This window comes from Myodes glareolus, chromosome 1 (genome assembly GCF_982192425.1).
Source record: "Myodes glareolus chromosome 1, mMyoGla1.1, whole genome shotgun sequence".
Classification (NCBI taxonomy): domain Eukaryota; kingdom Metazoa; phylum Chordata; class Mammalia; order Rodentia; family Cricetidae; genus Myodes; species Myodes glareolus.
Window position 1 is genome coordinate 82,311,762 of NC_142026.1, and position 17,872 is coordinate 82,329,633.

Sequence of the window (17,872 nt, forward strand, 5' to 3'; positions counted from 1 at the left end):
TAGCTTGTCTTTAACTTTACAGAAAAGACACACAAATAAGAAAATAAACAAAAAAATTCTTATAAATTCAAAGGAAAATAAACAATGCTGGGAGCAACTCTTGCTGTGAGACACTTGGAAGAGTTGGAGGCATAGAATACAGGGTCGATATTATCAAAATAAATTGTATGATGGTCTGAAAATTTTAAATAATACAAATATTATAAAAAAGGGCAAATAAAAGAAAAAACATTAATTTCATATGGAGCAAGGAAAAATGCATTTCTTTATGAACTTGAATATCTAAAGAATTAGTAAATATTAATCAAATCAATTAAGTAAAAGCATCAAGAGATTATTTCAAAGACAATTTGGCATTTAAGATAGCCACAAATGAGTAAAATGTGCACATTCAAAAATAATAAAATAAAGAAGAAAATGTGGAATGTATTTAAATTATCTTAGAATATATTTTACAGATTATATTTTGTTATTGATAATTTCATATATTTATATCATACAGTATATTAAGTGTATAAGTATCCATTTTTAGCTCAACCCCAGTGCTATTTTGCTTATTATATCACCTGAAAGAGTGATTAAATGACATGAAAATGTAAGTAATTATATTCTAAACTAACATACATATTAGAAAGGAAAATATGAATATATGTGTGAAAGGTGTAAAATTATAAATATTTTTAATACTTCTTTTTTAAAAGTTAGTTGTAGACAAGCACTGGTGGATTCTTGTAAATTTTCCAGTGAGCTTGTCGCTAAATACAGGTGTTGGATGTTTTAGGCCACGATTGATACAAAATGAAACAATATCAAAAGCATGTCAAAAGCACTAAAAAGAGATTCTTCTATAGAGATAGAGACAGAGACCCACATTGGAGCACTGGACTGAGATCCCAAGGTACAAATGAGGAGCAGAAGGAGGGAGAACATGAACAAGGAAGTCAGGACCGCTAGGGGTGCGTCCACCCACTGAGATGGTGGGACAGATTTAATGGGAGATCACCAAGGCGAGTTGGAATGGGACTGATGGAGCATGTGATCAGACTGAACACTCTGAATGTGGTTGACAGTGGAGGCTGACTGAGAAGTCAAGGACAATGGTGCTGGGCTTTGATTCTACTGCATGGATGGGCTTTGTGGGAGCCTTGTCTATTTGGATGCTCACCTTCCTGAACCTGGGGGCAACAGGGAGGACCTTCGACTTCCCATAGGGTAGGAAACCCTGACTGTTCTTCGGCCTGGAGAAGGAGGGCGAGGGAGAGTGGGGGGTGGGAGGGAGGGAGCGAGGGGTGAGGGGGAGGGAAGTGGTAAGAGGGGAAGAGGTGAAAATTTTTAATAAAAAATAATAAAAAATAAAATGATAGTATACATGAAGAAAAAAGAGAAGAAACTCTCCAAATAATTCAATTTATTCATGCATTTGCAAAGTGTTCATGGTTTCAACAGAAGTTCATCATTAACTTGATCAATCATTGTAATGGTAGTAACAAAAATCTTATTTATCCAGTCAATTGATTGTATTATGTTGCCTCTATACACAGTCATCGGTATAGAAACTCAGAAATGTTGTAGTTAGAATTATGGTTATTGAGAAAACTGAGTTTGAATTATATGAACTTCTAGAAATATTTCCTTTAAAAAATTTCAACTTTCCATTTTAAAATAAAAGTGAACCTGCTCCATAGAAATTATTTATCATAAATACTTATTTTAGAGTAATACATTGTTAATATCTGTTAAATAAAATTGAATTGCATGAGTTTCTCTCCCTTTCTTTCTTCCAGTCCCTCTCATCTTTTGACAGCCTCTTTTTCTTTCATTTCTATTGTTACATATATATATATATATATATATATATATATATATATGTATCTATGTATTAACAAATATATAAATAGAACCTGCTATGGCCGTTTTTTGTTGGTTTTGCATATATGGCTTCATGGCTGACAACTTTCAAGGAAAGTAATGCAGGAGAAACACAAATTATCCTTCTCACAGCAGTTATTATTTGCATGTATTTCCTTCTCAGGAGATGGGGAACCAAAATATTTTTCATTTTCATCTTTGCTTTTCTGTCACTGCTGTAGTGTAGTGAGATCTGGGAGAATAGAGCCACAAATTGAGGAAGATTAATGTTTAATGTAATAGTCAACTTTATTCTGAACATCAGACAGTTTATTACTCTAAGCATTAACAATGATTTCTGGGTGGTGGTGGTACATATATTTAGTCCCAGCACTTGAAAGATAGAAACAGGCAGATTTTTGAGTTTGAGGACAGTATGGTACATAGAAGTTTTATGACAGACAAGTCTACACAGAGAAAACATGTCTCAAGAATAAACAAAAATATTTCCATTTTGTCTTGTTTACTGTGCCCTAAGCATTATAGAAGCTTCTCAGTTTCAGAGGGTCCCATGTCCTCATTGTTTCTCTCAGTGTCTGTGCTACTGGTGTTATGTTTAGGAAGTGATCTTCTGAGCCTATACATTGATGGCTACTTCCTACTTTCTCTTCTATGAGGTTCAGTGTACCTGGATTTATGTTGTAGTCTTTGATCCATTTGCACTTGAGTTTTGCACATCAGGATAGATATGGTTCTATTTTCATTCTTTTACATGCTGACATCCAGTGATACCAGCACCATTTGCTGAAGATGCTTTCTTTTTTTCATTATATAATTTCAGATTTTTTGTCAAAATCAGGAGTTCATAGGTGTGTGGATCAATATCAGGGTCTTTGATCTGATTTCATTGGTCTACTGTCTGTTTTTATGCCAATACCAAGCTGTTTTCATAACTGTAGCTCTAAAATAGATCTTTATTTCAGGGATTATGATGCCTCAGGAAGTTCCTTTTTTTTGTACAGGATAAACAGAAATCCTGGGAGAGCCAAAACAATCCTGTTCTGCTCCACCTTGCACAGCCCCCTAAGAAAGCATCCCATCAAGGTTTATCAGCTCAGTCCCCTAAGCTCATGCCCTGGCCAGGTTCTTCTATTCTGTGGCAGTGAATGAAGATTGTCACCCAATACTCTTTTTAATAAGAGATTTATTTGGGAAGGAGAAGTCCAGAAGAGTGACTGCCTCTGCCAGGAAGGGGTAAAAGGCAATATCTAAGTGAACAGGCAGAGAGTCATATTTAGGGTTTCATAGTTGTGTTTAGTTTTAAAAAGAACAAGTAGGATATTTCCATATAATTTCCTTGGCTCATTGCCACATGAAAGAAAAGTCTTTTTAATCCTTTTCTATTGACTTGATGTTTTTGAACAAAATTCTGAGGCCTCCAGCACATTTCCTATTAATAGTTGATTAATTTCTGCATTACCGTGTGTTAGAATACTTGGCAGTCACGTATGGGATCAGATATGTTGGGTATATGGGATAATTTCTGTTAATGATTATTTTTTGTATTTGAATAAATAAGTCAAATCTGTATTAACTGGTAAATTTAGCAGTTTCAATATGCTAAATGCCTCTTTCTGTATATTGTGATGAGTAACGATGTTGAGAGGTTCCTTAATATCCATTAGTATCATGAAAAGAGCATATAATTCTGGCTTTGGATAGAATCATAATGGCTTAGATCCACTTTACTTAATTTTTCTTATTTGTAACAATTTTTTTCTGAGTTATTTGCATCAGTATAGACTGTAGGGCCTCCAAATTATTGGTGTTTTCCATACAATGAGCGGAAAGCTTCAGCTAGTTCTCTTTATAAGATTAATTCTCTTACACTGGTGATATTTGTTGTTTAGCTCTTCCAAAAATTACTACAAGTTTTTTCTGCCAGGGTTCACTTTCTGTCCATAAATTTTTAATTTCATCTTTAGAAAATGGTACTACACTTTCTTCTGGGTCTATTTTTGCTCATTGATGAAGTCTCAATTTTCATTTTAGAATTAACTCAGAAACATTTTTGTTTTTTAAGTTTTTAATTTTTGACTCAGTTTATATGGTAAAAAGATCCATTATAAGATAATATCCTCCCTCTGCACTGACTCCTGTAGGGAAATGCCTACAGTGCTATATGACCAGAATGCCATTAAGTTTCGAAGCCACATATTCAATCTGTAATTTCTATTCCACCAAAGTTTATTCTCTTTCAGCTTCAGCTAATAAATACTGGAATTATTTAAGTCCTTTTCTCAACCTAAGGTTTTGATTTAATTAATCAGCCCATCAGACATGATCCCAATAGTGGGACATAGATTGTAAATGTCTCCTAGCACTGTTTGGAAGTCATTAAGATTCTGGAATCAATCTCTTCTTATTTGTACCTATGGTACTGAGTCTTTTGAAAACCTATTTTACAGCCTAAATAAGCAATAGATTCTCCTCTTTGTATTTTCTAAGGAGAAATTTATGATACCCAACAAGGCAAAAATTTCTTTTGCAAACATTCTTTATAAATTATCTACATTTGATTCAGCTAGTAAAATGTCATCAATATAATGGTAGGCTAAAGATTGAGAAATTTGCTTGTGTATTATTTCCAATGACTTACTTACAAAATATTGGCATAGGGTGTAGTAAGGAGTCTGCTTGTTGTCCCGGTCCCCCAGAACTGAAATAACCACACAGAAACTATATTAATTAAAACACTGCTTGGCCCATTAGCTCGAGCTTTTTATTGGGTAACTCTTATATTAACTGAACCCATATCTATTAATTTGTATATCGCCACGTGGCAGTGACAGTGGCTTACTCCTATCAGAAGATCATGGCAGCTCTTGACTTGGCCTTCTTCCCAGCATTTAGTGCCATCTTCTCTGCCTACCTATGTTCTGACCTATCAACAGGCCAAGGAAGTTTCTTTATTCGCTATAGGCAATTCCAGCATGCATAGGATACTCCCACATCAATAGGGACTGACTATTTAGCATTCCTTGTGAGAGAACCACTTGGAAGGCTAAGAAGTTTTATATACAGGCAAAATTTTCTCTGATTTTTTTGTAAAGGTATATTGAAGAAACAGACTATTAATGATTAACTATAAGAATCCACTCTTTACATAATAAAGAAAGGAACAAGATGTCAGACTGTAAACAGCACATTGGTTGAATCACCTTATTAACAACCTTTAGTTCGTTTATCATTCTCCATTTTCCAAATTTACTTTTAACAACAAATACAGGATAATTCCAATAGCTGGTCAATTCTTCAACATGCTGAGCATTTTACTTCTCCTGTACCAGCTGTTAGAAGGCCTGAAATTTCTTTGTTGTTAAAGACTGTTGTATAACCCATACAGGTTTGTCCATCAATGATTTTAAAAGAAGGACTGGTGTTGTGTTTCAAAGGTCAGAAATTGTTGTGCCCTGTTCTTGAACAATCTAAATGGCTAATAAGTGTTTTTTATATTACCATCTAATATTTTTTTTCTCCAGAATCATACTTTAATGTATGGTTTGTTTCTGAGATTAGAATGTTAATCTGAATATTCACCTGCTGTAACAAACCATTTCCCGATAAGTTCATTGCTATGTTAGTCACATACGGCTTTTATTTTCTCACTGCCCTTCTGTCCCTATATATTTGAACCCTCTCATACACTGTTTTACCTAAAATAAAGTTGCAGTTCCTAAAAGGTGAACATCTGCCTCCTGAATGGCTAATTTGAACACCATGATTCTGTTGCAGTTATTGTGATATTTACACCTGTGCCTACAAGGTCTTCAATACAATTTTATTTATTTATATTTTTAATTTAATTCTATATTCATTTGTAGTTTCCCACAATATTTGCTTTATGTTTTGTCTGAAATTTTTGTTCTCTCTTTTATAGTTCTTTGGTTATCCATGGTAGTACAGTTTCTTACTATAGGCATTAGTTTCTGTAACTACACTGGGAAGGAGTTCCCTCTACAGTCAAGGAAAATAACAGAACCTAAGCATGGTGGCCTGTGGAGCTCCTCTCAAAATGTTTCCCGACAGCAAAGCATTCCCTTAACTGTTTTTCTTAACCGACATTTATTGGTCTAGTGACTGCCTTTGCTATACCTCTGCATAATACAGAATGGAGAAGAGTTTCATTTGAATTATGCTTAGAAAAACATTGTTTCTAGGAGCACCCTGTTTACAATCCCTTTTTTATGTGAGCATATTTGACACAGTTAAAGCACTTGGCATTGCAATTTTTCTTCAAACCAGTGGAAATCACCTCTCCTATCCATATATCATCATGGTCATGAAATTTAATAATGATTGTACCTTAGATTCATTCCCCCAAGGGCACTGATTTTGCCCTTAACATACTATTTATCATTTTTGCATTGTGCATTAGCATTTTCAAAAGCCAAAGATTCAAAGACTATTTTCTAGCTTCTGAATCTTGTATCATTCCGTTTTCTGCTGAAGTCAGACTTTGTAAGAAATCTGCAAAAGCTGTAGAACTTTATCAAACGGCTCAATTTTCTTTCCTACTCCAACAATTCTGTCTCAAGCCTTCAAAGCTGTTGTTTGGCATAAATTGAGAATGTGATCATTATATGGTTATTGCCTTTGTATATCAATATATTCTCCCTCAACAGAAGTTGGTGTTGGGAGATTTCCATACTTGTAGTCCTAATTCATTGTACAATGATCTTACCCTCTTCTTTCTCTACTATATCATACACTGTAATTGAAGATCAGTTTCCAAGACCACTTTAATAAAGTCTTCTCAGTTTCTCTGGATAATTATATTGTAAGTTGTCCACAAGTTTAACATCTGTTTCACAAAAGGTAAAATGCATGCCTTATGAAACTATCACTTTTTTTGAATCCCCTTAAATCCAACATTTATACTTGTATAACATTGGGGCTATCTAAATTTGCCAATTCCTGCAGAGTGAATGGATAAATTAAAGTCGGTTGTTTTCAAATCTTAGGCTGTTCCTCACTAACATTACAATGCAATGCTAAAATTTGTTCTACATTAAATTTTTCTGTTTTGATCTGAATATGTCTTTGATCTCTTTTACTAAATTCTTCAAAAAGTTTTATCTTGGCACTCATATTAGCTGACTTTTTAAGTGAAAAAAAAAACAAAAATGCTAAAACTGATGTATGTAACTGATGGTATCTAATTCCCATCTAAATTAGTTATTCTTTCATTTAACTGTTCCAGTGTCAAACTGTCTAGTGTATTAACATACAGAGACCTCAATCCCTCCATGGCAATAGTGTTTCCCAATTTTTAATGTGGGAAAAATTCTCTTTTAACTAGATCCTTCCTTTAAGAAATCCTAATTTATAGTTCATAGTTACATTATTCATAATAGCCAGAACCTTGAAACAACCTAGATGCCAGTCACCTGAATAATAGATAAAGAAAATGTGGTTCATTTACACAGTGGAGTATTATCCATCTGTTCAAAAAAAAAACATTATCATGAAATTTGCAGGCAACTGAATGGACCTAGGGAAGAAAAACAAACATCCTGAGTGAGGTAACCCAAACTCAAAAGGACAAAAATTGTATGTATCATCTATAAGTGGATATTAGATGGCAAATGATAATCATACTACAATCTATAGTTCCAGAGAATCTAAGTAACAAGGAAGACCATAAATGGGACACTTGGATTACCCAGGGAAGGGTCATAAGATGAGATATCCTGGATAAACTGAGAGTGAAGGGGACATTAAAGGGAAAGAGATAGATGAGAACATGAGGGGAAAAGATGGTTGAATGTGAGCAGGGATAAAGTGGAGAAGCAATGAAAGAGATATTTGATAGAGAAAGCCACTATGGGATTGTGGTGAAATCTGGTTCTAGGGAAAGTCCCAAGAATCTACAACAATGACCCCAGCCAAGTCTCCTAACAACAGTGGAGAGGGAGCCCAAACTGGTCCTCCCCTGTAAACAGATTGATGAATATCACAACTATCATCACAGAGTCTTGATCCAGCAACTGGTGGAACCAGATGAAGAGATTCACAACCAAGTAACAGGATGACTTCTGGGATTCCAATCGAAGAGAGTCAGGATGGATTATATGAGCAAGAGAGGCCAAGATCATAATGGAGAAATCTAAGAGAGCTGAACAAAGCTCATGGAAACTCAGGAACTCCAGACAGATAGCTGTAGTGAGTTCATGGAACCAAACTAGATATTCCATATGTAAGAGACAGTGATGAAGCTTGAACTGTCTGTGAGGTACCTGGTTGTACAACCAAGATTTATCCCTGATGCATGAGCTAGATTATTGGAGCTTTTAAATGGAGAGTGCACTGTAGTTTCCTGGCCACCCAAACCTGAATAATCACACAAAACAATATTAACTACAGCACTGTTTGACTTAAGGCTTAGGTGTATATCTAACTAGTTCTTACATATTAAATTTACCCATTTCTATTTGTGTATTGCTGTGAGGCTGTGCTTACTGATTAGCTTCTAACATCTTTCTCCTTCAGCAGCTACATGGTATCTGCCTTCTTTCTCCCTGCATTCACTTCAGTTTTCCTGATTACTTATGTTCTGTCCTGCCTACATAATAAAACCTACTCACAACATGAAGAGGGGCATCCCACATCAGGAGCTCATTCCCTATGGCAGGATACCCTGTTCATCTTTAATACAAAGGAGTGGGACTTGGTCCTGCCCCAACTTAATGTGTCAAGATTTTGTTGACTTCTCATAGGAGCTCATACCTATAGGGAGGAATGGAAGGGGTGTGTGTGTACTGGTGGTGTGATGGGGTAGTGGAAGGATGGATGCAGAATAAACTATGAATGGAAAGTAAAATGAAATTTTAAAAAGCTAAAATAAAAGAAAATGAAAAATTCCAATTATCTTACCAAATCTGCCAACATCAGTAAACAGACTGGCCGAAAACAGCTGCAGTTTCTATTATGTAGTTGTGTGCTACTACTGGCAGCCTAGGGAGAGGGGGTGTAGAGAAAGCCCTCCACTCATGGTGGAGAGAGAGAGAGAGAGAGAGATCTGTCTATCTGAAAAATGTAGAGGGGATTGCACAGCAAAAGCACGTGTGACAGGGACTGCCTAAAGACAGAGCCAGCTTGTCTAGGGTGGATCAGTCTTGTGGTGTTTGTAGCCGAGGTACTTCTGACGTTTGGATGGCAGCTGTTTTAGAGAGGCTATGGGAAAAATTAAAAGAAAGCGCTTCAGGCAGGGAAGGATTCTCATGGGCAGGTACAATGGAATTCCCACACACAACTCTGGCCTGTGAGTGTCTTCTTCATGAATTCTCACCTTTAAACTTCATGCCAATATGTAGCATGGGTTCTAAAAGGTTTTAAAAACAAAAGCTCAGTGTAATCGGGACTGTGCCTTTGTTTACTGGCTGCCCAGATCTGAATAATCACACAGAAACTCTATTAATTCCAGCGCACATTTTTGCCAAGAGTTCAGTCGTGTTAACCTGTTTCTATTAATCTATGTAGTGCCTCTAGACTGTGGCATACCAATAAGAATTCTGTGTCCTTCTATGACAGCTATGTGGCATCTCCCTGACTTTACATACTCTCTCTATATATCTGTTCAGATTTTCCATCTGGCTTTATTCATTATCTAATAAAAGCAACACATACACGGAGGAAATCCTAAACCAGTCCAGAGTCAGTTATTGCAGCAAATGCTCAGCAATCAGAGAGATGAAGGAGTAAAATCATGGCCAGCTTACCTTTCAACTTCCCTGCTGAAAAGAAACCAAGTTCCTGTTTCCTCCCGCCATATCATTTCCTATCGCTGTACAAACTTATCACTCTATCTTTACAGACCTCCAGGGTTCTATGGTTAGCTAGTGCCTAGCTCTGTACTTTGATATTCAGGCAAGCTATATTTGCACAATCAAAATATCACAACACTTACGGCCTTTTCAAACATCTTTAATGCTATTTTTCTCCTTTTTCCCTCTTCTCTGTAATTCTCCACAGATCCCCCATTGACTTTCCTCAGTGAGAACCTTTTCCCTATCCACTTTAATCTCACTTATATCCTGAAGTTGCTCTATATAAATAGTACAAACATTAAATATACATATCTAGTGTTTTATTATAGTGTTCTACTAATATTTTATTATATTCTTGGTTAATGTGGTCAAAATCAGCATTTGTACATTTTTTAATCCTACAGCATAACAACAAGTAAAAATAATAAGTAATATATGTACGAGAGCAATAAAAATCTGCATTTGAAGAATAAAATAACAGGAGAAATAGGTATGAATATCCTGAAAAGGGGAATACGTAACAATTTTTCTTTATGTCAAGCTTTGGGCTTGTTAACAGAGAAAATCCATTAGCAAAATTCAAAGCATGATCTTCCTTCTTCCCTTGACAGATGAGCAAAAAGCTTATCAAGAATGCACAGGCTTTGAATACTTCATTCCCAGTGAATTATGTGTACCTCTCTTCTTAATTAAATCAAGTATCTTTCCTAGAAAATCTTAAATTTTCTAAGTTTAGGAACATCAATCATTAAAACACATCATTTAAACTTGACAATAGTCTTTAAGGATGCCTTCAAAACTAAAGTAGATCAATAGATGCTGGAAAACTGCAGGTGAGGATTCTAATGAAATTACTTTTGAAATAATAAGTACCATCAAAATTTAATTTAAGAGCAAACAATTTTCAACTTTCCATTGTTTTCATATAAATATGCCTTATATATTACAATATGAGTATATTCTATTGCACCATGTTATTTTCACAGCCATAGATATCTTTTAGAATATGTATTTAGTTATACATAAATATGTGATGTCTTATAAATGATTATTTTTAACTTTTATTTTGTAGCCAAGAAAAAAAAAGGAGAGAGGTCATACTTATGCTGAACACTGGTTTTTCTTTATCCCATAAGCTGTTGATTTGAATTCTATGGTAACTATTTTGAGTTGGATAGTGTAATAAATGCACAGATTCTATAAAATTGAGAACCAGTAATAGAATTTTATGACAAATAGAGCAGAGTCTAATCAAACAAAACAAAATGAGAAAAACACAGCAAAACCCCTAAAATAATTAGAAAGAAAGCTGATGTTGATGCATATTTCTTCCAGCCATTCTGGAGTTAGGCACTCATTTACCGCAAGGAAGAAATTTTGTTTATATTCCTACTAATTTCAAGAAAATTACTGCCTAATTTGGAGGCATACAGCCAAAATTACTTGGCATGTTGTAGAAAATCTTTGAGATTAATTAATTTTAATTAATGAGTAGATATTTTATTCATTCTTTTTAAAATAATGCTTTCAATTCTTTTAGTTTTCGAGATTTTCATGCACGTATATAATGTGTTATGACCATGTATGTCTTATTTTCACTAATTTTACCTCTCCACGTCCTCCTCTTGCTCTCTAACATGTCTGTTTTTCACCCTCATGTCCAGTTTCACTTAAAAACAATACCTTTGTTTATTCAGTCTTGCCATCGGACTGCAAGTGAATATGGGACCATCCTCCAAAGCAATAGGAACCACAATCTGGCAGTGGCTACAACCCAAAAGAAAGGTAATCATCCAAGAAATTATCTCTTTGTTTGCTTTTTCATGATAAATTCTAGCTGCATAATACTGTTGACTGTATTAGCAGTCTGTTCTGTTTAATTGCTGAGATATCTATTGTGTTACTTTACAAGTTTCTTATGTATCAAAGTTTTATTTTGTTTTAGTTTATTTTTGTCAGCTTGACACCCATTAGAGTTACCTGCAAAGAGTTAGTCTCAGTTAATGAATTACCACTACCAGATTTTCATACAAGTAAGTCTATTGAAGTATGTTTTTGATTAATGATTAATACAACAGTGCTAAACATACTCTGTGTATCTCCTCCCTTGGGAAGGTTGTCCTGGGGCCTATAAAGAAAGAAACAGAGCTTGCTTCTGAGGTCTCACTTTCAGTTTTTGTCTCCATGTTCCTAACCTGAGTTCCTCCCTGACTTTCCATAATGATGAACTGTGAAAGAGACCTGTACATCGTTTTTATTCCCCAAGTATCTTTTGCCAAGGTTTTTATCATGGTAATAGAAATATAAAACTATAACATACTAGTTTGTTACACTATGGCTTATTGTAAGCAGATCTATACAGGCATTTCATTTTGGCTATATCAACAGATCAAGTCAATTTTTAACAAAAATTAAAGTCGTTTCTAGTGTTGGCTATTGTTCATAATATACTTTAGTTTATCTGAGTAAACAATGTGTTTTATGAACTACATTTGTATTCAGGTCAAGTTTGAGGCTCACAGTTTTCAGTATTTTTAAGAGGTCAAGCATTCTTATTTCCAAGAGGAATGAGTTTTTGTTCTACTTCATGGGTGAGTTAATATACCACATTAGACATTAAGATGTAGTTTGGAGTTTGTTCAGCTTACTTTTGGTTTTGTTTTCGTCCAGTATTTTCTCACTATGCTCCTTTCCCTATGTTTTAAAAGGCAATGTGTACCATGTTTCATATGTTGGAAATATTTGATCTGCTTTTCTATTTTGATTTCACAAGGAATTGCAATTAAGAGATTGCATTAATCTCATAAGAAACTTCAAATTTCAGAATTTTAAAAATTGATGAGATAGTAATAGAGTATGGGACTTTTGAAATTGGACTAAATGTATTTCATATCATGATATTGTTACAAACTTAAGGAGGCCAGAGAGTGAATTGTGGTATTTGGAATATAATTAATTCCCAAAAGCTCATTGGGAATGGCACATATGGTTTTGTTGAAATAGGTGTAGCCTTGTTGGAGAAAGTATGCTACTCTGGGCTGGGCATTGAGGTTTTTTATGATTAAAATTTGCTGAGTGTGACATGGACTCCACTTCCTGTTGAGTTCTGATCAATTTTAGCCAGTACCATGTTCGGCTAAAACTGCCGTGCTCCCACTATGATGACAATGGCCTAAGGTTATAAAATTGTAAGTGAACCATCCCAACAAATTGTTTTCCTTTTAAGAGTTGCCTTGATCATTATGTCTCTTCACAGAAATATAAACACTAACTAAAACAGTCTCTGAATTCTAAGTTCTGATTTCTTAGCTGGTTTTCTCAGTTCTAACTTTCTCAGTCAAGAGAAAATCTGATTTGACACATGCTCTTCCTCTTCGTAGTAAGAAACTCCTTTGGAAAACAGGACAAACACTGGATTTATTTCTTACTAATTCCTTGTTGCCAGGAATGCCATTCCTGACTCAGGCTACCTGTTGATACAGGTGAAATCATAATCCCCTATTGGGTCTCTTATATATTAATAAAATAATTTAAGAATAGACTCAGAAGCTCAAAACAATTTTGTTAGAAAATAAAAAAAAAACAGAGTGGTCAATCTGATATGTTCTACAATTTCTTGGAAGAGAAGATGGAGTAGTTAATGTCATTAAAGCTGGCATGAAGGTCAGTCCCATGACATATAAGCAGCCATTTGACCAGGAGTTTACATATACAAACATATATGGACACATTTACTTCTCCTTATGCATTGGCTGATAAAGGCCTCTGCTTACTTGTTTTGAGTCAAGGCCTCATGTTTTCTATCAGTATCCAAGAAATTAGTTTGCCTGCATTTTAGATTTCACTCATCAGCATCTCAGATCATTTAATTCTTCTAATTTATTAGGTTGTACTGGTCACCGAAGGCAATTTCTCTTCCACTGGAGGCAATTTATCTGCCACTGAAACACAGTCCCAGCCCATTAGATCTCTCTCAATGACCTAGTTTTAACTGACCCTGAAAAGCTGATCACAAGAAGATTTTCTAAGTCAGTACTCAGCATCATAATATGGATAACATGATTGTGAATATTTAGATTATGGAATTTGTTAAACTTTATAAACCATGGATATTTAATTTATAATGTTTGGATATAAACATATACTATTAGAACTGCACACTTTTGGTCTGAGCCAGGTCCTCTGTGTGTCCGCAATCTCTGAGAAATTAGGCCTTATCCAGAACCTCTGTGGATTTGGGCATTGGTCTGGCACCTCTAAGGGAGTAGGTAGGAACCAGAAACCTCTGTGGGTCTGGGCATGAGTCTGGGACCTCTGAGGGAGTAGTCCTGAGCCAGATCCTTGTGGGTATTGAAGCACCTGAGTCTGGGACCTCTGAGAAAGTAGATAGGAGCCAAAGACCTTTGCAGGACTAACTGCAAACGAGAGCCCTCCACAGGAACAAATCTAGACCAAACTACACCAATTAGAGAAAAAGATGAGTAGACAAGGTAAGAACATATGCAACATTACAAAGAGCAACACAATACCAGTAAAGTCCAGTGACCCTATAACAACAAAACTTGTACAACCAAATACAGATGAAGCAGAAGAAAATGACCTAAAAAATAACTTCAGGAGAATGTTTGAGACTCCTAAAGAGAAAATGAGAAATTTCCTCAAATAAATGGAGAAAAAAACAAACAAGAAAATTGGAAGACATCAAAAAATCCCTTAAGGAAAACCAAGAAATAGCAGTGAAACATGAAAAAAAAAACTATTAAAGACATGAAAACTGAAATAGAGACATAAAGAAAACACAAGCCAATGAAATTATAGAAACAGAAATCATGAGAAAATGATCAGGAACCACAAATGCAACCATAAACAGCACAATACAAGAGACGGAAGAGAGAATTTCAAGTGCTGAAGATTCAAAAGAGGAAATAGACCAATCAGTCAAAGAAAATATTAAATCTAACAAAGACTTAACACAAAAATACCCATGATATATGGGACAACATGGGAAGATTAAATCTAAAAATAATAGGTATATAAAAAAACGAAGTTCATCTGAAAAGCCCAGAAAATATATTTAACAAAATCAGAGAACAAAACTTTCCCAACCTAAAGAAAGATAGTCCTCTAAAAATACAAGAAGTTTACAGCATACCAAATAGGTTAAATAAAAAAAGTCTACTTGCCACATAATAATCAAAACTCTAAACATACAGAATAAAGAAAGAATATTAAGAACTGCAAAGGAAAAAGGCCAAGTAATATTTAAAGGCAGTCCTATCAGAATTACACCTGTCTTCTCAATGGAGACAGTGAAAGCCAGAAAGTTCTGGTCAAATGTAATACAGACATTAAGAGACCATGGATGCCAACCCAGATTACTATACCCAGAAAAACTTTAAAGTTTCGTAGAGGAGCAAAACAAGATATTAAATGACAAATCTAGATTTAACTAATACCGAGCCACAACCCCAACTCTACACAAAGTACTAGAAGGAAAACTCCAATCCAAGGAAGTTGGCTACACCAACAAAAACACAAACATTAGATGATCTCACAGCAGCAAATTCCAAAGAAAAGAAAAGCACACAAATTAATATCACCAACAATGAAAACTAAATTGACAGGAGATAGCAATCACTGATCATACAGAAATTAACAAAATCAGAAATGAAAAGTAGGCATAACAAGAGATTAGAAGGAAATCCAGAGAATCATCAGCTCATATTTTGAAAACCTATGCTCCACAAAATTGGAAAACATAAAGGAAATAGACAACTTTTTGGATAAATATCACTTAGAAAATTTAGTCAAGACCAGTTAAGCAAATTAAACAGACCTAAACTTCTCAAGAAATAAAAACAGTTATCAAAAGTATTCCAACCAAAAAAAGCACAGGACCAGATGATTTCAGCTCAAAATTCTACAAGAGTTTCAAGAAAAACAAATGCCAATACTCCTCAAATCGTTCCACAAAATAGAAACAGAATGAACATTGCCAAACTCTTTTTATGAGGCTACAATCACCCTGATAGCCAAACCACATGAAGACATTACTAAGAAAAAGAAATACAGACCAATCTCACTCATGAACTTTGATGCAAAAACACTAAATAAAATACTGGCAAATCAAATCCAAGAACACATCAGAACCATTATCTACCATGATCAAGTCAGCTTCATCCAAAAGATGCAGGGATGATCCAACAGATGAAAATATATCAACATAATCTATCATATTAGTAGACTGAAAAATAAAAACCACATAATCATCTCATTAGAAGCCAAAAAAAGCTTTTGACAAAATACAGCATCCCTTCATGATAAAGGTCTTGGAGAGAGCAGGGATACAAGGAACATACCTAAACATAATAAAGGCAATATACATTAATCCAAAAGCAAACATCAAACTAAATGGAGAGAAACTTACACTAAATATACCACTAAAATCATGAACAAGACAAGGTCGTCCACCCTCTCCATATCTGTTCAATCTAGTTTTTGAGGTCCTAGCTAAAGTAATAAAGCAACAAAAGTAGATCAAGGGAATACAAATCAGAAAAGAAGAAGTCAAATTCTCACTATTTGCTGATGATATAATAATTTACATAAGTGACCCCAAAAATTCTACCAAGGAACTTCTATAACTCATAAACACTTTCAGTAATTTAGCAGGATACAAAATTAACTCCAGAAAAGAAAATCAGTAACTCTCCTTTACACAGATAAAATAGGCTGAGAAAGAAATCAGAGAAACATCACCCTTCACAATAGTCACAAGTAGCATAAAATATCTTGGAGTAACTCTAACAAAACAAGTGGAACACTTGTATGACAAGAACTTTAAATCTTTGAAATAAAATAGAAGAAAACATTAGAAAGTGGAAAGATCTCCCATGCTTCTCGGAAGGTAAAATTAACATAGTAAAAATGGCAATCTTATAAAAAACAATCTAAAGATTCAATGCAATGCCCTTTAAAATCCCAGCAAAACTCTTAACAGAACTCGAAAGAATAGCACTCAACTTCATAGGAAAAATCAAAAATCCATTATAGCCAAAACAATCATGTACAATAAAAGTATTTCTGGTGGCATCAAAATCCCTGACTTCAAACACTACTACAGAGCTACAGTACTGAAACAAGCCTCGTATTGGCATAAAAACCCAAAGGAAGAACAATGGAACTGAATCAAAGACCTGAACATTGATCAACACTCCTTTGAACACCTGATTTTTGATAAAGAAGCAAAAAAATATCAAATGGGAAAAAGAAAGCATATTTAACAAATGGTGCTGACATAACTGGATATCAACATGTGGAAGAATGAAAATCATATTTATCACCATGCACAAAATTCTAGTACAAATGGATCAAAGAACTCAACATAAAGTCATCCACACTGAACCTCATAGAACAGAAAGTGGCAAGTACAATGGAACATATTGACACAGGAGACTACATCCAAAATATAACTCAAGTACCACAGACACTGAGAGAAGAAAATTAATTAAATGGGACCTTCTGAAACTGAAAAGCTTCTGTAAAGTAAAGGACACAGTCAACAAGACAAAACAACAACCTACAGAATGGGAAAAGATCTTCATCAACCCCACATCAGACAGAGGTCTAATCTCCAAAGTATACAAAGAACTTAAAAAATTGGTCATCGAAAGAACAAATAATCCAATAAAAAATGTAGTGCAGACTTAAGCAGAAAACTCTTAACAGAGGAATCTAAAATGGCTGAAAGACACTTAAGGAAATGTTCAACATCCTTAGTCATCAGAGAAATTCAAATCAAAATAACTCTGAGATTCCATCTTATACCTGTAAGAATGTCAAGGTAAAAAACACTGATGACAATTTATGCTAGAGAAGTTGTGGGGTAAAGGGAACACTTCTGCATTGCTGGTGGGAGTGCAAGCTGGTACAGCCTTTTTGGATGCCCAGTGTGGTAATTTCTCAGAAAATTAGGAAACAACCTTCTTCAAGGCCCAGTAATATCACTTTTGGGTATATTTCCAAAAGATGCTCAATCAAGCCACAAAGACATGTGCTCAACTATGTTCATAGCAAAATTGTTTGTCATAGCCAGAACCTGGAAACAACCTAAATGCCCTTCAACTGAAAAATGGATAAGGAAAATGTGGTATATTTACACAATGGAAGTACTACAAGGCAGAAAGAAATACTGA